At 46.6% G+C, this 23,534-nt stretch overlaps 1 long non-coding RNA gene across 2 annotated transcripts in view; it reads left to right on the top strand.

Moving 5' to 3' along the window:
* LOC102167197 (uncharacterized) overlaps positions 1 to 17,896 on the top strand; it is a 153,034-nt gene extending 135,138 nt beyond the window's left edge. The window contains exon 6 of one of the 2 annotated variants that reach the window (XR_014819540.1): positions 16,514 to 17,896. This is a non-coding gene — a long non-coding RNA (uncharacterized LOC102167197). Of the gene's footprint in view, positions 1 to 3,832; positions 5,286 to 16,513 lie in introns of those variants that run through there. The other variant, XR_014819541.1, reaches the window with a different exon arrangement.
* The last annotated feature ends 5,638 nt before the right edge of the window (positions 17,897 to 23,534 follow it).

The raw sequence follows: 23,534 nt of genomic DNA, 5'->3' as shown, positions 1-23,534 counted from the left end.
TTTTCTTTTTCTCTCCTGTGATCTCACTGCCCCTTTGCAAGTTTAGGGAAAATCGAATTGCTGCCCCTTCTGCCCCCACTAAGGAAAATAAACATGCTGAGTGAAAGAAGCCAGTCACAAAAGGCCACATGTTGTACAATTCCATCTATGTGAAATGTCCGGGGTAGGCAAATCTATTGAAAGAGAAAGTAGGTTATTGATTAATTAGGGCTGAGGTGAAGGGGAGGGGGGTAGGAGGGCCGCAGCTAAAGGGATTGAGTTTTCTTCTTGGAGGGATGGAAAGAAGCGAAAATGAATTGTGGTGATGGTTATGAAACTCTGTGAATGTTCTAAAACCCCCTGAGCTGTATGCTTTTCACAGGTGAATTGTATAGTATGTGTATTATAAAGCTGCTAAAAGAAAAGAAACGAGGAAGGTAGGAGGGAAGAAGGGAGGGAGGGAAAAGTCAGCAGCCCCAGGCTTGAGTGGTTACACTGTGGCACGTCCTCAGTGTGGAAGAGAATAGGAACGCTACCCAGTTGCCTGTGCTTGGCCTCCAGCCAAGCCCCTTCCGCATCTGCACCTTGCATCCTTCCACTGCGAGAGCATCCACCACCCTCTCCCTCCCACTGCACACATGCACACACCAAAACATGCACTCCCGCCACCTCCAACAGTTTGTTGACCCTTCCACTCAAAAACTCCATGAAGTTCTACTCCTTAGAGCTTTTGCACAGCCTCTGCTCTGCCTTGAATGCCTACCCACCCCCATCACCCACCAAAGGAAACGCATTCATCCTTCAAGGGGGATCTTCAGGGTCACGCCCTCAGGCTGTCTCCCCTGGGAGTATGGGGGCCTCTCCTCCCTGTCTCTGGAGGGCTCATGTGGCATTTGTATTAGATGGCGAGGCCATTAGTCACAGGGCCCTGCCACCCATTTAGAGGCGTGTGGCATCCCCATTGGGACCACAAGCTTGAGGAGGACAAGTACTGTTGATTCCTCTTGGTGGAGACAAAACCTGGAACAGTGGCTGTCCTAGGGGAGGTAACTGGGAAATGTTGGCCAAGTGAGAGAATAGCATGGAGGCCTCCAGGATGCAGGCCCTGGAAAGTTAAGCAGGGCTCGCTAACTCCTGTTGATAGCAGAAGCATGAATGGTTTCTCGAAGACAGCGTCTGGGTGCCCAAGTCCTACCCCAAGTGGGAATCTCTTTTCTACTTGGCTCCTGCCCTGGAAGTGACTTCCAGTCCAGAGATACCCCCACCCCCCACCCCCCGTCAGACAAGGTCAGTATCTCAAGGGAGAGAGCCAAGGGGAGGCAGAGCATCTGGTAGAGAGAGGCGAGGCGAGCCGTGAAAACAGGCGGAAGGCAAAGCAAGTCTTGGGGGAGCAAGCACAGCAAGAGAACAGCGGTTTGCAGAGTGTGTCCAAGGAAAACCAAACTCCATAGAAACTGCTAGATGAGAATAGTGTTTAGGGTGAAATCTGAGCTTGCACTCGTGTCAAGTCTTGAAGTTTTTATATGTAAAACGAGCATCCTAAACAAAAGCAGTAGCCAACTCTGGCTATTGACAAGAAAGGACAAGAAAAAGGTATGAAACACAGAAGACGGTCAGCAGACCCTAAGAGAAAAGGCCAGGCAGGCAGAGCACCGGATTCTTCACGGACATGAACCAGAAGCTGTTATTTATATTGTAGGGTTTTATGTACTGATGTTGGAGAGATAATGGGTAGAACCAAACATAAGCTCAGCCATCCTCAGTAAGTCATTGTGTTGGTCTCATAAAGTCCTGAGCAAGCTCTCCCTCGAGGTCTGATCAGAGACAGCTGGAGCCTGTGGACACCCCCCACCACCACCACCAAATAAGCACCAGGAGCTGTAGGAGTTTCTAAAGAGAAGGTGTCTTGGACCCCGTGAATGAACCAACCTTTTTATACTGCGATTTAAATATACTGGAGTTTCCGTTGTGGCTCAGTGGGAATGAATCTGAGTAATATCCACAAGGATGCAGGTTCGATTCCTGGCCTCGCTCAGTGGGTTAAGGATCTGGCGTTGCCATGAGCTGCGGTGTGGGTCCCAGACGCAGCCGAGATCCTGCGTGGCTGTGGCTGTGGCTGTGGCGTAGACCAGCTGCTACAATTCCGATTGGACCCCTAGCCTGGGAACCTCCATATACCACAGGTGCGGCCCTAAAAAGACAATTAAATAAATAAACCAACATAAGCATAGATATAAACTCTTGATGCTCATAGCTCGGAGGTAACTGAAGAAATTAAATGGAAACCAAACCTCAAAGGTTGATAATATTAAAAGTAACCACATCACATTAATAACACCACTAATGTTCTGCTGGAAATAATTCACAGCACGAAGAGGAACGATGCTGGCACTTTTGAGTGTGGGGTCCTGTGCTACCCTGTGCCTCAGGAGGACTCAATTCTCCCACCCCTTTCCTCAGACCAGTCTGGTGCTTCATCTCCATTCATGCAAAGCTTCAAGATGTCACTCGCCCTTCACTGGAGTGATTCCAGTCATAAATGTGGGTGCTGGCATTCCACCAGCGTACTAGTGACAAGTTGATCATCAGATGCTCCACCTCTTAAATTAAATGTATAAATTGAAATCATATTTATAGCATACACTACTATAAGTTGTAAAATTTGCATAGAGAACCCATGAATTCTGGTTTGAGAAACATTCTGTTAGATCAAAACCACCAACCCGGGCGGCATTTCCCCATCTGTCCGACCAGTCTGATCACCGTGTGGGTCCAAGAAAAGGCAAACCCACCCCCGTCTCCAGGAATCTTGAGGAGACAGCAGTTCCCTGCCCAGGACAGGGTCCGTGTCTAGAGTAAAACAGATCAGAGATCAGAGATGGCTGTTTTCACGCTGAGTTTTCCTCCAGAAGTCGTGGATGGGTGAACTCCCAGGAAGGCAGAAGGCGGAGAATGTTCCAACTCCTTCCTCACCAAATCCTCCCTAGGGCAGCTTCCTTCCCAGCCCGGATCACCTCCGGTGACCCCACTCCCTCGCCAGCCACACGTGGCTGCGTCTCCAGGAAGTTCAAGCACCCAGTCAACAATAAGCCCTTTTGTTACACAACCACTGGCTTATCTTATTTTTGTCTGTGGTTGTTTATTTGTGGTAAGATAACACGTAACAAAATTGACCGTCTTCAACATTTTTAAGTCTGCCCTTCAGAAGTGTCCAGGATCTTCACATGGCTGTGCAGTCGCTCTCCAGCAGCTCGTCTTGCAAAACTTAAACCCTGTACCCATCAAACCACAACTTCCCGTGTCCCAGCCTCAGGCAACCCCGGCTCTTTCTGTGAGTCTGACTGCTCGAGGTGCCGCATCCAAGTGGGCTCACCCAGCATCTGTCCTTTTGTGACAGGCTCGTTTCACTTCGCACAGTGTCTTCAAGGTTCGTCCGCATTGTAGTACATGTCAGAATAGCCTTCCTTTTCATGGTTGAATAATATTCATATACATATGAATATTATCTATTACATTCTATATTGTGTATTATAGTATATATAATGTGTTTTATTATATATTATATAGTGTGTTCTATTATATATTATATACGTATATTTTGTTTGGCCATTCATCCGTGGGTAGGCAGTTGAGTTGCCTCTACTTTTTGGCTGCTGCGAATAGTACCACCACAAACAAGGATATAACTTGTTTTCTTTTTTTACTACATTGCCTGGTTCTTTTGCTTCTACCAGGCTAACCTCTGAATTGTTTAGATTTCCCAATCTCCTTTTAAGCCTCAGGAGAGCTCGCCTCTGAGATTTGGTGCTTTTTTTCCCTCCAGTGTACAATTTCATCTGCTTTCTGCCTCCAGGCACGGACACAAAACCTCGTGGATGACAGATTATAATGGGCTGGCCTCCAGAACCTCCTGCAGGAACGTGTAAACATGTGCATAGACGATGATATTTGATTCAGTTCCTAGAGGAGATGGATTAGCTGGGGTGGGTCCTAAAGTGTCATTCTTGGCGACCCGCCACGGGCTTCCCGTCAGTGTGGAAAGAGCCTGGTGTGAGCACAGAAGGACCCCACCATGGAGCCATGGTCCCTTCTCACCAGCCTCCCATGGCAGAGATTTCACAAAGGCTTCAGTGGAAGTTACTGCTCCTATAAATGAGCAAGTCACCCCAAAGTTAGCTGAACTTGTAGGAGGATGTGCCATCCCATTGTGGCATCTTTCCTGTGAGTGACCCATGAAATGCACTATGACTTAGGGAGGATCACTTAGAGGGCTCCGCCTTAATAGCTGCCTGAGTGGACACACACACACACACACCACAAAATCTGGCAGGTAGTGTCTGCAGCCTGCTGACCTTCTGAAATCCATCATCTCAGACTCGGGGGCCATGCAGAAGCTCATCTTAACAGGAATCTGTGTTCTACTAGTGGAAGAAAATGATTCTCATGGGGCATATGTATTCCTCCCTAGTGGTCTCATGAGCAGACAGGGTGAGGGCTTGTCTCCACCTCACATGAGGATTCATGTTTTCGCTAAAGGGGAAAACATCAGAGGCATCTTCCTCTCTCTCGGTCAGCAGCTGCTCAAGGAGACCCCGGCTTTTCCCCGATGCAGAGCAGTCTTCTCTCCATGCAGACCTGGTAGCAGGTGGAAGAAAGAGCTCACAGGAGGCTGAAGGGAGGAAGGAGTTGGCTCTCTTAGCAAATATCCTAGATGGTACCCACGTGCTGAGAGGACAGAGAATTGAGTGCTGGGCTGAGAGCCCTGACAGAGGTCCCAGGACGGGCTGCTCCCTCCTTTTACCTGCACTGTGAAGCTGACCTGAAGGCCACACATGACTTGTGAAAATATTTGGTAACTAAAATCATACCATTTGCAGCAACATGGATGACCCAGAAACGATCAGACTAAGTGAAGTTAGTCACACTGTGAAAGACAAACATCATGTGATATCACCTATATGTGGAATCTAAAAAAAAGGCGGGGGGGGAATACCAATGAACTTATTTGCAGAACAGAAGAAGAAGCAGACTCACAAACTTTGGCGACCAAAGGAGACAGGTGGGAGGCTGGGACTGGCATATGCACACTGAGGTTTATGGAATGACTGGCCAACAAGGACCTGCTGTCTAGCACAGGGAACTCTACTCAATAGTCTGTGATAATCGACATGGTGGCAAAAGAATCTGAAAGAGAATGGACATGTGTATATGGATGACAAAGCCACTTTGTTGTACAGCAGAAATGGTCACAGACTTGTAAATCAACCATGCTTCAGTAAAACTTAAAAATATAGTAACAAGCTTTACAAGTCGAAGTCATCGTTGCTTTATTTAAAAACAAATAAATGTGGAGTTCCCTGGGAGCCTAGAGGTTAAGGACTCAGCCTTGTCACTGCTGTGGCTTGAGTTACTGCTACGGGTTCGATCCCTGAAACTTCTGCATGCCATGGGCACTGGCCAAAATAAATAAATAAACACACTTAGGAATTCCCGCCGTGACTCAGTGGTTAACGAATCTGACTAGGAACCATGAGGTTGCGGGTTCGATCCCTGGCCTTGCTCAGTGGGTGAAGGATCTGGCATTGCTGTGGCTGTGGTGTAGGCCGCTGGCTACAGCTCCAGTTGGACCCCTAGCCTGGGAACCTCCATATGCCATGGGTGTGGCCCTAGAAAAAGACAAAAAGACAAAAATAAATAAATAAATAAATAAATAAATAAATAAACACACTTAACAAAAAATAATTTCCTGCTTTGAAACGCTTTGTTCGTCATTTGAATGGCCACAAGGCAGGCTTTGGTCTTAGGAATGAGCACGTGATTACACAAACCAACAGCTACACTCCCCCCGGGCCTGAATTATATCTAGAATCAAAGGGTTGCTTCAAGATCAAATGGTTCTGCAATCCAGAGACCAATCTCTGGTGTTCCTAGAGGGGACCAGCTCCCCTAAACAGCAAGTATTCCCTCCTCTTGGTTTCCAAACGAGCTTGGGAACTTTTTTATTTCTCTACATACATGCAAAGCAAGGAACTCGCACAGCAGTCTCGGGACAAAGTCGGGGTGTTGGGGGGAAGGAAGGCAGACAGATGATCTGGTGTCTCCAGGGTGGGCCCAGAAGGTCGTGCTCTTTGCCTCCCACGTTTCTCAAAACCGTGAATGGAAATCTCAGGAACAGGAAATCTCTCTTCTAGAAGGAAATACAAGTGCGCCTTTCCTGTTTTGTCCTGGACCTCTCATGATAAAAATCCTACTAAAAATAAATTCACCTAAAGATATCTGATTCTGATACATTTCCAGCCCTTCTCCACCCCCACCCCCCCACACAGTGGTCCCTCTTTCTCTCAGGAAAACTAAAATCTTAGTCGTTTCTTCCAATTTCTCATTCAATTCTCCTCTGCAGATGGTAAAAGCCCCAACATTCACTTGACAACTGGGCTTCTACCCCACTGCGGAGTCAGAAAGAGTAGCAACAAAACAGAAGCCTCCACTCAGAAGGACACCAATCTCAATTTTCTGGAACCCCAAGTTTCTGGAACCCCAGTGGAGCCTCACCCATTTTACAGATGCATCAGCTTCAAGGGTGCTGCTGCTCTCTGCCTGGCCCCCAACACCCCTTCTTAGCCTCTTGCCAGGCTCCTGTGAGTCCCTGATAAGCTGTTGCAAGCCACTGTCCCCGTGTCTGCTCTGGGCCTCTGACCCTGGTCACATCCAGGCTGCAGAGCTCTGCAGGTGCTCCAAGGCTGCTTCGTTCTCAGGGTGCTGGAGCCAGGTTGACGTGCACTTGCTCAGGAAAGCGCCCCTGCCCGGGCCAGGTGACCCTCACTCAGGAGCTCAAAAAACAGTCTCCAGTCTCTTGCCTGGACTATTGAACAAGACTCCTAACTGAGTCTCTGCATGTCTTGACACCCCCTGCCCCAGCCCGGATCCACCCGCTACTCTGCAGTGAAACATCTAAGCACGTCACCCTCCATGTAAAACCATTCTATGAGGGGTTCCCATATGGCTCAGTGGGTTATGAACTCAACTAGTATCCACGAGGATGGGGGTTCAATCCTTGGCCTCGCTCAAGGGGTTAAGGATCTGGCATTGCCGTGAGCTGTGGTGTAGGTAGCAGACACAGCTTGGACCTGGCGTTGCTGTGGCTGTGGCATAGGCCAGCAGCTGTAGCTCCGATTCGACCCCTAGCCCGGGCACCTCCAAGTGCCACAAGTGTGGCCCTAAAAAGCAAAAAACAACAAACAAACAAACAAACAAACAAAACACTCTATGGCTTCCCAAAGTGACAGAATGGGCTTAAGCTCTTTGCTTGGCCCACTGGGTCCCCTGTGAACCAGCTTCTCCCCTTCTGTTTCTTCTTCCACCCCTCCCAGTCTCGCACTTTACGCTCTAATGGTGCTAAAGCATTTGTGGCTTCTGACATACATTCTGTGGTTTCAGGTTTCTGCACTGTTGCTCATGCTCTTTCTTCAGCCTGGAATTTGGGTCCATCTTTTTTTGACCTAACTACTCTTGACTCACCTTTCAACCCCTAACTTAGTCTCTCCATCACTTTTTGAAGCCTTCCCAGAAGCTCCAGATCAGGCTCAGCGCCGCTCCCTCTAAACCCCTAAAGCATCCTCTGCATATCTCTCCCTTGGCCATGACTGTTTTATTTGAAAACCCAAGTAATAAGTCTGGTGCCCCAACAAAAATTGCAAGCTCTTCATGGGAAGGACTCTACCATTTATATTTTTTTTCCCTCCAAGCATCTAGCATGGTGCTTGGAAAATAGTACATGTTTTGTAAAAAGTACACGTTCCTCCCCTCCGCATTGAGACTAGCATGAAACCAGCTTGCAAGAGATGCCCAGCGGATGTTTTTAGGACTTGTTTCCTGGGATAGAAGGTGGGGAAGAGCATAGTTGATTTTTTTTCATCAGAATCCCAGTAGATAAGAGAAATATGAGGCCTGGTTGCTTCTTCTGAACACATTCTCCAAATGGGGCACCATTCCAAAAATCGTGGCATGACAGTGGATAAGCCTGTGGTAAACAGACATTAGAGGAGGCAGCATGATATACCTGATCAAAATATCAGGGATCTGGCTGGGAGGTGTGAAACAAAGGTAGTTAAACAAGAACCCTTAAAAAGCAGAGTTCCCATCATGGCTCAGCAGAAATGAATCTGACTAGTATCCATGATGAGGCAGGTTCAATCCCTAGCCTCACTCAGTGGGTTAAGGATCTGGCGTTGCTATAGCTGCGGTGTAGGCTGGCGACCTCAGCTCCAATTCTACCCCTAGCCTGGGAACCTCCATATGCTATGGGTGCAGCCCTAAAAAGAAAGAAAAAAAAAGAACCCTTAAAAAAACAACAACAACAACAAAAAAAACCCTCAAGGACCCTTTCTCCTTCTTTCTCTGCCAAACCAGCCCCTTTGCCACCAGCCTGGCCTCTCTCCTTCTCAATCCTCTGAGGCTAGAACCTGCATCTGTATTTTGAGACTTCACCATTGTATCTGCCCATCCTCTATTCTGTCACAATGCCTGTAATCCACTTTTCCTCACACTCCAAATTCACATTCCCTGCAATTAATAGCATGGCACTGCTACCCATTTTGTAGTATCTATGAAATTTTAATTTTGGCTGCACCCATGACATATGGAAGTTCCCCGGCCAGGGATCGAATCAGAGCTACAGCTGCCGGCCTATGCCTTTGAATTTTCTTTGCAGACGTCTCCCTAGGACGTTCTGCTGATCATAGTGGTGAGATGCTGGGGAAGTTGCTCCGTGGAGCCTTCTTACTTTTGTCCTCAAAGCCTGCTGGTGTTGCCTCTGCACTCACACCACAAGACAACATGGAAGAGGGGGCCTGGGGGTCCCAAGGCAGCAGGGGTCAGCCACAGCTTGCAGCAATGCCAGATCCTTAACCCACTGCACCAGGCTGGGGACTGAACCTGCGCCACCACAGAGACAATGGTGGATCCTAACCTGCTGTGCCACAGGGGGAACTGTGAAAATTTTTCCCCTCATGTCTTTGTTCGAAGGCCCATGTCCTCTTTGAGTTTCATCATCCCAGACCCCCAAATCATTGTGCATTTAATAGACATTGTGTTCACCTCTCTGTCTCTCCTACTGAGTCTATAAACTCCCTGAGGGCAGGATCCATGGTTCGCCTGCTTTTGTGTCCACAGGCGTAGCCCCGTGTCTGGGGCTGTACGTGGTTTGTGCGGCTAAAGGATGGAATGTTCTCACATAAAGAAAGCAGGGTCCTGGGAGAGTAGGGTGATAGACTGATGGTGGAGAAGGGGAATTAATTGGGAGCCAAGTGGGTGGATGGATCCTTCTGTGAGTTTAGGTGATGGGACTAGCAGCAGTAGCAGGGCACTGACGTGACCTGGAGGTGGGTGGGAAGAGAAGGGTATTGATAATTCCCACTAGACTCTGAAAAATTCTTTTGAGTGGTGGTTCCTATGCCCCAGGCCATGCATTTGCCAGTTCAGGAATATTTCTGAGAGTTCCAGAAAATTCTAGAATCTAGAGGACTCACACATGCAGCTTGGACCTCTCAGTTTGGTCTCCTCATTTTCCTGGAAACCCCACACCAGCTAAGATCACCGTTTTCATATCCCTTTCATTCTGGCAACACCTACAGAATGCTACCTCACCTACAGCAGGTGCTCAGAGAATGTGCGGTGGCTTGCAGACCATGTTCTTTGACCTTGAAGGAGTTTCTAAACATGGGAGTGGCTTCGAATGAGTTTTGATTAAGTCTTAGGCAAACAGTCTGTGTCAGATTGTATTCATTCAATTTTTAATTGACATGCCACCACCCACAGGGAGGTCACAGCCTCTTACTGGATGTGCTTCTAAAAGTTAGGAGCATGTCCACGTGCGAGGAGTGCTGAGGAGCCCTGGGGAGCACCAGACTATCAAAAGCATCCCCATGGTACTGCCCAATGAGGGGCTTGCTTTTTATCCTAATTCATTGTGCAATTTAAAGCCAACTTTCTTCACACTCACTACTCTCACTTCCTCATTCTTAAGTCAGCTGGGGTCATGCTAATTAGTACAACAGAGCTACAGACTTCTCATGTAAAACAAACACTCTAAATGAACCAAGGAAACTGAAGTAAGAGAGTTCAGACTTGCCCAGAGGATCTCTTACGCTCGACAGTAAAAAGCAAAGAAACCTACAAGAGATATACAGGTGCAAAAATATATTTCTAACACACAAAAAATGCTAGCCAACGTCCCTGAACATCTGTTAAGTGCCAGGCACTTTTTAGACATTATCTCATGCAAATGACACATAACCCTACAAGATAAACACTATTAATCCCATTTCACAAATAAGAAAATTGGACTCTCAAAGAAGCCAAGCATTTTGGCCAAGATTTCTCAGCTGGAAAGTAAAGGAGCCAAGATACAAAACTCAGTCTTTCTGGTTTCAATTCAGTGCTCGATCGGCTGTACTACCTGTTTCTTATATACACAGCAAAACAAGAAACCCACGCAGAGTGCCATATGCCCCAGGGACAGGCGGAAAACAGAAACTTTACCAGTGGTTTTTCATGGAGGGAATTTAAGATGGAGAAATGATAAAACAGGGACTGAGGAACTGAAAAGGCAAATGGGGATCCCTAAGGTAGCCAGAGCTAGTGACCCTAGCTAATAGCTAAGGAACACATCTAGGGCAGGAGGAATGAGAGGAGGCTGCGTCCTCAGACCCTAGAAGCTTGGAGACGGGGCCCTGGGAGCTGCGGCTCAGGCTTCTGAGGAGAGGGCACTGCCCATGGTGCTGGCATCTCAGAGCACACATGACAGGGCTGCATCCGGAAGTACAGAAGGAGGCTGGAAACGGCAACCAGCACACCTGGTCAAAGGTGTATTATCTCAGATGGGAGGGTTTCATCAACCAGCGAGCAGAAGGCTGGCAAAGCTGCCATCATTTGTCCAACAGAAGCCCACCCCCCCTTCCCAGCCCTCTACTGCACATTCTAGCCTTGAGAATAGAATTTTCCAATGACAATTCCTCTTCTTGGTTGGAAGGATTGAATGATCCATTTTGTAATTCACCTGGCTGAGAATGTAGTTTGGAAATTTATGTCCGTTGGAGATGTGCTTCTTAGGTGTGCGAGAAGGACAAAAAGATTTCTCAAAGCAAGCAGACACTAGAAGAGAAAAGTATATTGTGCCCTTTTGCTAAAGAAAATATGTGAGCTGAGTGCCCTTCAATGTATCAAGATTAATGACATGCATTTCATATGCCTGATTTGAAAGGAAAAAAAAGACAAGATGTCTTTCCCACGGAAATACGTCAGACTCATCTTTATTAGGGTCTCACGTATTTGCTAGGGAATATTTCCAGCATATCACGTACTATATCCTTTGAATTCACTTCTAAAGTTCATAAATTTTGCTTCCTAAAAGGAAAGGAGATGAATATCAGAAAACAAAATTTTGAAATTCATCCAGAGTTTTTTTTCTGTCCAAGTGACTCAATATCAGTATCATCACTATCCGTTTGAAATGTAAATTTTCAAAAGCTATTTCCTACCTCTGCAGTCATGGATATTAACATTACCGCATTGCCCCTTCCTCTTTCCTCACAAAAATCGGGAATATTTCTTCTCCATGTGGAGCATGTTTTTGACATTCATCAAGATACTGTCTTACATTTCATGGCTCTTCCTCAAGCTTTTCCTTACCTGTGGGTGAAAATTTTGCTTTTTATGAAGGCAGCAGATGGGGGAAAATGGATTATTTCAGACATACCACATCTCTCCTTCCTTATAACCAAGAAAGGACCAAATCCTGCCCCTACCCTCCTTCTTCTTCTTGGTATATTGATGGAAAAGTCCTTATGCCTTCAGTTCCTCTTCTCAAGTCACTCGTGATTCTAAGAGGACGTAATACTTCCCCAGTATGTCTGCCTGGTGGTGTTATTCTGCAGCTGTGTCTGTTTTGGATTTTGAGGGGGGAAGATGAAGCTATATCCATATAAGAGAGTCACAGGCAGGAGGACCTTCATGGGGACCCTTAGCCCAACAGGCGAGCGTGGCTCCAAATAGTTCTCTGCTTCATCATTCAAAGCTAGGACACACCCCCAGCTCCATCCACATATGCACCTGATTCCTAAAGTAATCCATGAACCCTACTGTTTGTGAAAAGTAGGGGCAGGACTTTTTCCAGTTCCATTTTCCAGAGATCTTAGACCACCAAGGCATCTGGTCCCCTTACAAGAACCTCACGTCCTGTACAAAGTAGCTGTTGGCCAGATAAAAACTTCTGCTATCAACCTATCCCCCGGGAAGCAAAGTCTAAGTTCAGAATCAAAGTTCCCAAGCATCAAGTTTGCATTCAGCCTCACCTTTCAAGGACAGCACTTGTCCAAAATTTTAGAGTCCTCGTAGGGTTCATTCGAGAGGCAATTTCCCAGAGCAAAGGTAGAAATCCTGGTTCTCCTTTTGTTAACCATCCCAGTTTTCTGCCCACAACCCAACTACCTCTTCCACAGCAAGTGGCTTGTCTACAGCTCCAGCCAAAGCAACCTGGCACTTTTGTAGCTGAGGACAAGGTGAATGAATGCACGGTTTGTGAATTCTGTGGCTTGTGGATACAAGGAAGATGAAAAACACAAAAGAGAGAAGGAAAATACTCTCCGTTCCTCACCTGGACCGGATTTTATCCTTTATGGTTTTGCCATCAGAAATGGCTCTCTGTCTTCCCCGTCCGGGGACACCTTACCACCCTTTATGGATGTCCAACAAATGCGTGTTGAGAGAATTCATGATGCAAGATGTGTGAGCCCCCAGCTTTTAGAAGATGCTGAAGGTTTATGAGAAAAGGCTGGAGAATGTGGGCTGAGTGTATAATCGTTGGCAGGAAAGTGGGACAGGGTGGTGTAACCATAGGTTTTATTTAGGCTTTTGTTATGTCTAAAGGATTCCAAAATTTCCTACCGGCATCACGGATCAGACTCACAGAGATGAAAGGACAACATGAAGATGGAGGCAGAGACTGGCGTGATGCAGCTGTAAGTCAGGGAAGACCAAGGATGGCCAGAAGCCACCAGAAGCTAGGAGAGGGACATGGATCAGCTTCTCCCTCAGAGCCTCCAGAAGGAGCCCACCTTGACTTCAGACTTCTGGCCTCCTCAACTGTGAGAGGATCATTTTCTATTTTTTTAAGCCACCAAGTCTGTGGGTTCTCATTTTTATAGCCCTAAAAAGTGAATACTGAATTTTGCCTGGAGCAAAGGAGTGTCTGATTTAATGCAGTTCAAGGGATGTGGATTTATTATGACCGCTAATGGATTTAAGAAACAATCATGACAAAAACTTATTGAACACCCATTATATGCCAGTCCCTGTTCTCTTGCTGGTTTTTTTTTGTTGTTTTTTTTTTCTTTTCACGCCCACACCTGAGGCATATGGAAGTTCCCAGAAGAGAGGACGAATCAGAGCTGCAGCTGCCAGCCTACACTACAGCCAGGGCAACGCCACATCCTGGCCACGTCTGTGACCTACATCACAGCTCATAGCAATGCCAGATTCCTGGCCCACTGAGAAAGGCCAGGAATCAAACCTGCATCATTATGGATACTAGTTGGGTTTGTTACAGCTAAGCCACAGTGGGAACTCCTCCTGCTGTTTTTAGAAGCCATAAACCAATGCTAATGGATGCCTGATTACAAAAGAGATGAGTGCTCTGAAGGAAAGAGCAGGTCTCGTGGGAATAGACAATGGAGGAAACCACCCTCTAGTGAAGAGTCAGCAAGAATTCTCGGAGGAAGTGACTCAAAGAGCAGGACTCAGTAATGATAGTCCTATGGCTCTTTTCTTCCTGCTAAACATTGCATATGGCAGGAGGGGCTCTTCTAGTCAAAGTAAATGCACTTTTTCATGCTCTAAATAACATCTTGTGAGCTTCCTGATACACTGGTGGTTTACTAAATGGAGTCTGGGATTTACAAACTTGAGCAACAGATGGTGGAAAAAAGACTCACAGTTTCTTTTAGGCAATGGACTCAGTCTTCCCCTGCATCTTCATCTTCCTTCCAAGCTAAGTGTTCTCCTGAGATATTAAGAGATGTGATGGGCGCAGGCAGTGGAGAGATGGGGTTCCCCATCCCAGTCAATTTTAGAAGCACTGAATCAAACAAAAAGGATTTCTTGGGAGTTCCTATTGGTGGCACAGTGGAAACGAATTCATCTTGTATCCATGAGGATACGGGTTCAATCCCTGACCTCACTCAGTGGGTCAGGGATCTGGCATTGCTGTGAGCTGTGGTGTAGGTTGCAGATACAGCTTGGGTCTTGCATTGCTGTGGCTAGTAGCTGCAGTTCCAACTGGCCCCCTAGCCTGGGAATTTCCATTTGCCACAGGTGCAGCCCTAAAAAGCAAAAAAAAAAAAAAAAAAAAAAAAAAAAAAAAAAAAAAAGGAAAAGAAAGAAAGAGAGGGAGGGAGGAAGGAAAGAAAGGGAGGGAGGAAGGAAGAAAGAGAAAGAGAAGGGTTTCTTTTGCAAGCTTTACTATGCCACTCTGCATTATGAAGCTCCACATGTCTGACAGAATATGCAGCATCCATGAAGTCTTTGGGCCAGAATCCTTTCAAAACAGGGCAGCTCATAGGACTAGTGTTTCATGTAACACATTTTGAAGAACTCTGCCTTGGGGAAACTATCAATTGCTCTGATTAATTTCTATTTTCCTTCTCTTCTTTTTCTTCCGGGGTGTCTTCTGGGGCATCGCATCCCCAGAAGACCTTGTGCAGGACCACTAGACCCCCAGGTCAGGTTGGTCTTCATTGGAACATGAGGGAATGTGTCTACATCCACGAATGAAAGACATCATCTAGGTGTTAAATGTAAAAGGAAAAGTCCAGGAAGGACCTTGGTAGAAAGGGCCCCCATGCCTCCTTCTGACGTCTCACTCCTCCACACACCCTGGACCATGTGGAGACTTGAAGCAGAACTTAACTTGTAAGTTCTGTCCCAGAGTCCTTTCTGTAATGATGCAAATCTTCCATATCTGCAGTGTCTGACAGGGCAAGCTGCCAGCAAAAGTGACTACTGAGCACATGAAGTCTGGCAAGTACAACTGAGGACCTAGATTATTTCATTTTATTGTATTTTATTAATTTAATTGTCAATAGTCATATGTGACTAGTGGCTACCATATTGGACAGTGCAGGTAGGGCCTTGGTGCTAAACCAAAGCTGCACCGAGAGGGGTTCCAGGTAAGTTGCCCTTGTCTTTCCATAGGTACCAGGCCCAGAGCCATCCTTCATTCCAAATCCCAGACCCAAGTGAACCTATTCATGAATAATCCTTGAGTGTCCCCCGAACCCTTGAAGAATGAGTTGAGCTTAGACATGGTCAGAGCCCAGAGGCTACCCAAATGGTTTGATGAGAGTTGGGACAAAAAGGGCCAGCCCATCCAGGGATCACTTGGGTCTCCCGTGAAGCCTTAATTTTCTCCATCAGTTCCAGTACCTCCAGGTCATGCCTTTGAAGACAAAGGCATATTGATTGCTAGTAAGCCATTATTATCCCCCTTGGAAATTAACTAGTTGAGCAGTCACCTCCAGGATTCAGAGGCAGGCTTAGAGAAAGAAAGAAAAAGGAAAGTGGCATTGCCTAGAACAGAAGCAGAGACGAGAGACCCCCACCCTCCACCAGTAATCCAGTCCAAGCTCTTGTTTTATTTTGGCCAATATAAACTGTAACAAAAATTAACTGAATTTCCAGTATGTAAACATAATAAAATTTCGGATGAAAATTGGTTTTCCGGGGAGTTCCTGTCGTGACGCAGTGGTTAACGAATCCGACTAGGAACCATGAGGTTGCAGGTTCGATCCCTGCCCTTGCTCAGTGGGTTAATGATCCGGCGTTGCCGTGAGCTGTGGTGTAAGTTGCAGACGCGGCTCGGATCCCGCGTTGCTGTGGCTCTGGCATAGGCCGGTGGCTACAGCTCCGATTGGACCCCTAGCCTGGGAACCTCCATATGCCGCGGGAGCGGCCCAAGAAATAGAAAAAAGACAAAAAAAAAAAAAAGAAAGAAAGAAAGAAAAAAAAAAGAAAATTGGTTTTCCCACACTCCTGGAACCTGGGACCATCTTGTGATGTCCTATTTCATTAGCATCCCTAGCATCAATTGCCTCTGTGGACATGGACAAGAAACGGTCCAGTTCTCTGCAGCCCCTACCACTGGTTCCTCACAGCATCCTTCTTCACTCATTAGGCCAACCTGGCTGACATCTGCAGACATTTGTGGTTTGATCCCAAAGTAGGTGTGCAGGTGTGCAGGGGGCTGGACTCACACAACAGGGCCAGCTTTGTGTCTGGAGGCCCAGGGGGTGCAGGCAGTGAGGAGAGGATATAGAAAAGGGGCCCCGAGGGAGAGGAAAGGAAGTAACAATCTGGAGCATGCGCAGATGAAACGCCACCCACGCTCCGCCTCCCGCCTCACCTGCATTAGTATGTGCCAGACGTTTCTTGGAACGTCTTGATCTCCAGCCCCCAGAGCTTTTTTCCCTCTACTTTCTTCCAGCACCTCTTGCCAACCACGCAGAAAGCACTCAAGAAATGTGAGTCATTCACAATAAAATGCACTCAATTCAGATGCCTCCGTCAGCCTCCCCCGTTATTGCTCCAACCTGTCATTCTCCCCGCTGAGGACTTCTGCATACTCTCTCCTTCTTAAGCTCACGCTGAATAGCTATCCCCGCTGAGATGGGTTTCTTAATGTCAGACCTCCTCCCACGCGACTGACCCAACCAAGGAACAGCACAACCGAAGATGCAATTCCCTCACACCTCCCCACTCGGCCCTGGAAGCTGGGTCAAAAAGCGGTATCCAGCATCACTTCACGCCAGTCAGAATGGCCATCCTTGAGAACTCTACAAAGGGTAAATGCAGGAGAGGGTGTGCAAAAGAGGGGACCCTCCTCTGTTGGCGGGCATGTAACCCGATGCAGCCATCATGGAAAACAGTATGGAGGTGCCTTAAAAAACTAAAAAGAGTTGCCATAAGATCCCTTAATCCCACTCCTGGGCTTATATCCAGAGAAAAGTCTAAATCAAAAAGACGCATGTTTCATAACAGCACTATTGACAATAGCCAAGACGACATGGAAGCAGGCTACACGTCCATCACACGGGACTGGATACAGAAGATGTGGTAGAGAGTTTCCATTATAGCTCAGTGGAATGAACCCGACTAGCATCCATGAGGATGTGGGTTGGATCCCTGGCCTCGTTCAATGGGTTGAGTGTCTAGCATTGCCACAAGCTGTGGCATAGGTTGAAAATGTGGCTTGGATCCAGCATTGCTGTGACTTGTGGCATAGGCTGGCAGCTGCAGCTCTGATGCCACCCCCTCACCTGGAACTTCCATATGCCACAGGTGTGGCCCTAAAAAGCGAAAAAAGGGGAAAAAGAAGAAGAAGATGTGGTAGATATACACAATAGAGTATTAGTCATAAAAAAAAGAATGAAATAACACCATTTGCAGCAACAAGGATGAACCTAGAGATTATCATATTAAGTGAAGTAAGTCAGATGAAGACAAATATCATAAAATATCACTTACAGGTGGAATCTAAAAAATGATATAAATGAACTTATTTACAAAACAGAGATGGACCCCCAGACTTAAAAAAACAAACTTACAGTTACAAAATACTGGGGTGAAGGAGATAAATTAAGAGTTTGGGATATAGTTCCCTGTGTTAATCCCTACTGTGTAGCCCTGCTGTATAGCACAGGGAACTATATTCAATTTTTTGTAATAACCTGTAAGGGAAAAGAATCTGAAAAAGAATACATATATATATGCATATGTGTATGTAAAACTGAATCATTTTGCTGTATTCTTGAAACTACAACATTGTAAATCAACTGTATGTCAATTAAAAAAAGATTTTTAAAAATCAGTATCTAAGCTGTGACCCATTATATGACTTTAACACTTTTTCTCTCTTTCCTTTTATAGTTCAGTCTGTTCACTTGAGATTTTCTTGGGACAGAGTGGAGGGAATGTGGGAAGGTCACGAGCCCATCTGCTCTGTGGAAGCAGAACAGATGCTTTTTCATTGTTTTAACCGTAACGCTAAAAGAGTCGACAGGACAGAGTAGGCATTCTCCAAAATAAAGTTCTGAGTTATCCCAAGTGTGAATAGAAGAATAGGAGTTCCCGTCGTGGCGCAGAGGTTAACGAATCCGACTAGGAACCATGAGGTTGCAGGTTCAGTCCCTGCCCTTGCTCAGTGGGTTAAGGATCTGGCATTGCCGTGAGCTGTGGTGTAAGTTGCAGATGCGGCTCAGATCCCGCGGTTTGCTGTAGGCCGGCGGCTACAGCTCTGATTCGACCCCTAGCCTGGGAACCTCCATATGCCGTGGGAGCGGCCCAAGAAATAGCAAAAGAAAAAATAAATAAAAAAAAAAAATAAGGAGCCCCTCGACTAGGAAAGGATGAGGGACACAGGTTCAAAACACTACTGTACATTTTCCATTTTGTTAACCAAGTCATATAAGCTATCTGAGATTCTCTTTCTTGATCTGTGAAAATTAGCTAGTAATATACACCCTGTTGTTGTCTGGTCTAATCCTTGGTCGGTCAGAATGTCACTTGGCAGCAAAAAGCATAAAGATAGAATACGGACTCATATAATAGTCTATCCAAAAGTATATCTTCTTCCAAATGTACATGGCCCATGCTCCAGGCAAGATCACATGTTAAGCCAATGCCCATCAATAGATGAATGAATAAAGAAGATGTGTTATACATAGAATGGAAAATTACTCAGCCATCAAAAAGAATGAGATCTTGCCATTTGTGACAACATGTGTAACTCAAATCATTATGTTATATACCTTAAACATTTACAGTGCTGTGTCAATTATATCACAATAAAATTGGGGGGAAATGAAATGGGTGTATTTTATTGTGTTTTAAATATACTTGAGTATATTTTATATATACTTGATTTTAAAAGAAAAAGTATTCAATTGCTCCTTGTTACTTCAGTAAAAAATATCAGTATCATACCCAAAGTCATTGATAATATGACCCATTCTATTTCTCCAACTTCATTTCCTGCTAGAATCCTACCCATTTCACTCCAGTCAGCCGGAACTTCCTGCTGCTTCCTGGTCACTGTATTTTTTCATGCCTCTGTCTCTTTATAAATGCTATTCCCACTTCCTGTCATCCAAACCCCACCCCCCCGCCACCTTATAATTTGGCTTCTCCTATTCATCCCTCAAGATCAACTCAAGCCTGCCTGAACTTCTTTCCAAGGTTGAGTCCAGCACCTGTCATGTGTTCTCATAGTGTCCGTGCACACCTCAAGTCTGATGTTTGCACACTGTGGAGTCATGGCTGATATTCCTATCTGTCTCCTTGACTGGGCTCTGAGCATCTCAAAGCCAGGGTCTGTCTTATTACCTTCTTAATCCCTAACATAGAACTTGGCCCATGCTGCCCAGTAAATGGAGAATGGATGAATGAATGAAGGAATGAATGAACAACGCCCTATCCATTCTCAGAAGGACCCAGTGAGGGTCAAGGGGGATGAGGAGTTACTCCATTTCGTGGGCATTGGATTTGGCCCATGAGCCTTCTGAGAACCTCCGCCTCCATCCCAGGGATGAGCCAGTTAAGAGAACCTGTCTGTTCCTCTGCTGGGATCAGGGAGACGAACCTCTCAGAATGACATGAGCTCCTCAACTCTTTAAGAAGCCATGAAAAGAAGTTGGACTCCAGTGACCGGCTGAGGTGACAGGTGGAAGCTGCCCTCCCTCTGTGGGGTAGCCCACCTCAAACCACAGCTATTTATTCTTATGACATTTTCGCTACTCTCTGTAATAATGGATAATTGATTCATGGGGTGTAATCAGAGGTGCACTTCTAAGAACATGTGTTAGCTTAACGTACCCTCTTTAATTCCCAAAGGGTCTAACAAGCAGGGGTCCCTGATACCTGCCCAGGCAGACACAAGGCAGCATTGCCCTCATTCTCAGAAGCCCCTCTGGCCATAGACTTGATGACATGGAGTTGGAGCAGCTCCTTTCCATGATTGTGATTTATTTTCTTCACCGTTGCCGGAGCTCTAACAAGAGCTCTGAAACTCTGCCAAACCCTCCCCCCATTTCACCACCTCGCTGCTTCCCCAGGGTCTCCCCAGCACCCACTCCTTCCTGTCAGCACCCCCTCTAGCCCACATGCCCGACTGATGAAGGGTGACAGCCAACCTAGACATCATTTTCTGGAAGGAAGGGAATGAAGGCCTTTTATATTCCACCATCGTTTCTTGACTCTTTCCTCCAATGTTTGTTTCCAAACCCTTCTGTTTTGGCCAGAGAGTCATTCAGCCTCTGGTCCTGGACAATGGTCACTGAGAGTCACCAAAGGTTAAGCTGGCCAGGTAAAAGGTCCATGAGCGACTTCACCAAGTCAGTGGTCAAAAGCAAGGTGGTGGACCTCTAAGGGGAAAGCAGAGGAAGGTTGATGAGAGGGAGAAATAACATAACATAAGATTGCTGGGTTTTCAAGTTCTCTTTTCAAGTTATAAGGAAGGATTCCTTCCTTCCTTCATTCATTCGTCCTTTCAATCTGGCTAGATCTGTCAGACAAAGGTCAAGCGTGGCTTCATCTCCAATGTGGGCCCGAGGTTCTGGCTTTATCAGACTCCAAAGATCCTCAACACTACCCCCAGGCTTACCCTGGAGAGTGATGTTTTGTGGACATTCACATCCACCGAGAGCGTAAATATGGTTCTTTTGGGAGAGGGCCAGGAGACGGAATGGCCATTATCAGCAATCTGCTCTCTGAAAAATCTCAGCCATGTGAACAAACAACCTCAGCCTCACATAGTGTCAGGCAGGGAACACAGGGATTGGAATGTTTGCTCATGTTTTCCTAAAATATCCAGTCAACCATGAACCTAAACTCTACACCTGAGGCAAACTGGGAATTGCTCTTTTAACAAAGCACAGCTTAGAAAACAATCTGCACACGATTTGCCATGTGGGCCAGCCCCAGAGAGACTTCTGGCAGCTTTTTAATGGGTGACTAATACTCAAGTTAAAATCAACACGGGTTTTCCAAACACAGCCTCTCTGAGGGTGAAGGGTGGACTTGTCACCTTTCTGCCGGGCGCGCGTCAAGGCGCTTTGCCACGTGGGTCCTGGGAGGAAGCTTTTTCTGGGCATGCAATAGAGCTTCTGAGATGCTTGTGAGCACCACTGTCTTTCCACTCGGTCTCTCTGCATATCTCTGCAGAGAAGCGTAAGGGAGAGCATGCGTAACATGAGACAGGAAATGCGCTCGTTAATTTCACAAACATCTGCAGAGCTCCTCCCTCCTCCGAGTGCGGCCGTTGGCGAATATCGCGATGACTAAGCCGCAGCCAAATGAGGGCGGACAGGAAAACAAACAATTAAAATAATGCAGCCAAGTGCTGAATAAGGTTTGCACCGCCACTGGCCGTGGGAACAAAAAGAAGGAATCGTTAATTTTGTCAGAGGCAGTAAAGTGTGCCTTCTGAGTCTGTACCTTAACAGGTGAGTTGGAATGTCCAAGTGAGAAAGGAAAAGAAAGGCATTCCAGGCGGAGAGAACAGAAGATGCAAAACATAGAGGCCCCGGAGGCCCCCCCCACCCCCGCCTTCGCCCCCCGGAGGGTGGTGTATTTGGGGTGAGGGTTAAGTGAGAGAAGACAGGGACGGTATGAGGCTGATTGGATAGATTGGGATCAGATGTGAAGGTCTGTGTGCCTGACTAGAGGGTCTGGACTTAATTCTTTGGGTGAGATGACAGAGGGTTTTAAGCATGGGTACAATTGATCAGATTTTAGAAAGACATATGAGGTAGCAAGTAAAATAGGATGTGAGAGGGAGGGTCAGAGGCTCATGCTGTGGACCAACCAAGAGAAAATGAAAGCCCGAAATAAGTTAATGGTGGTGGAAATGGAGGGGACAGCCAGGCGCGAAGCCTTTATTAATTGCCCCAAGGGGTAACCGGCAGTGAAAACCACATGCTTGGCAGGCAGGGCCTTGGTCCCCCTCACCGTGTCCATGCTTACTGAGTGTTGGGGATTTGCAAGGCACCAAGAAAGCTTCTGGGATGAGACTTCAGGCCCAACATCATCACCCTCAAGGCCCAGGAGGAACGGAGGTGCAACGAGGTGCGGTGTTTGCACTGGGCAGCTGGGGAGGGCGGAAGTGGGGAAGGGGTGTTACCAGAGTGGCCAGGGGACCTCAGAGTTCCTCAGCCACTCCCTGCTCCCTCCCACCTGAGCAGCTCCAGAAAACGGCAGCTCTGACCTATAAGGCTGATTGTCACCCTGTGTAACTAGCCACCCCAACCAACCACATCCCGGGGACAGCCTTGGCTGTAGGTAAAGAGACGTCACTGTCACCCAGGAGGCTGCAGTCTGAGGACGTGAAATGTGAATGTCAGTGACTAAATTTCAGGGAGGAGAGTGCGGAAGGTTTAAACTAGAGATGAGGAGGCTGAGGACGAGGGAGGCTGGGAAGAGAGGACGTCCATCAGGCTTCCTGAAGAGACAGGCTTCCTGCAGGCTGCGAGCTGTGGATTGAGGGAGGAGCAGGGAGGGCTGTCCAGCAGTGAAAGCACACAGTGGACTTGCAGACCTGGGAGAGATGGTCCACTTTCCTGGGGAAGGTGAGGCAGGAAAGGGCCAGTGGGGTGAGATCCTTGAGTAGGGGGGCAGAGGAGCTAACAGGGAGCCATTCAAAATTTCTAAACAGAGAGCTCCCGTTTTGGCTCAGCAGGTTAACGACTACAAACAATAAGAGGGAGAGGGTGTGGAGAAAAAGGAACCCTATTACACTGTTGGTGGGATTGTAAATTGGTGCAACCACTGTGGAAAGCAGTATGGAGATTCCTCAGAAAATTAAACATAGAACCACCATTTGATCCAGCAATTCCACTTCTGGGCATCTATCCAGAGAAAACCACAACTCGCAAAGACACATGTACTCCGATGTTCATTGCAGCACTATTTTCAATAGCCAAGACATGGAAACAACCTAAATGTCCATCGACAGAAGAGTGGATCAAGAAGACGTGGTACATATACACAATGGAATACTACTCAGCCATTAAATGGAATGAAATACCGGCATTCTTAGCAACATGGATGGACCTAGAAATTATCATGCTAAGTGAAGTCAGCCATACAATGAGACACCAACATCAAATGCTTTCACTGACATCTGAAAAAAGGACAGACGGAACTTCTTTGCGGAACAGATGCTGACTCACAGACACTGAAAAACCTATGGCCTCTGGAGGAGACAGTTTGGGGGGTGGGGGGATGTGCTTGGGTTATGGGATGGAAATCCTGTGAAATCGGATTGTTATGATCATTATACAACTACAGATATGATAAATTCATTTGAGTAAAAAAAAAAATTAAAAAAATTTCTGAATAGGGAGCTTCTGTTTTGGCTCAGCAGGTTAAGGACCTGACATAATCTCCATGAGGATGTGAGTTTGATCCTTGACCTCGCTCAGTGGGTTAAGGATCCAGTGTTGCTATGAGCT

This window comes from Sus scrofa, chromosome 11 (genome assembly GCF_054392235.1).
Source record: "Sus scrofa isolate SSC_HxYL_T2T_F1_AM1 chromosome 11, Sscrofa_HxYL_maternal_Yorkshire_Landrace_v2.0, whole genome shotgun sequence".
Classification (NCBI taxonomy): domain Eukaryota; kingdom Metazoa; phylum Chordata; class Mammalia; order Artiodactyla; family Suidae; genus Sus; species Sus scrofa.
This window is presented reverse-complemented; position numbering and strand designations above follow the sequence as displayed.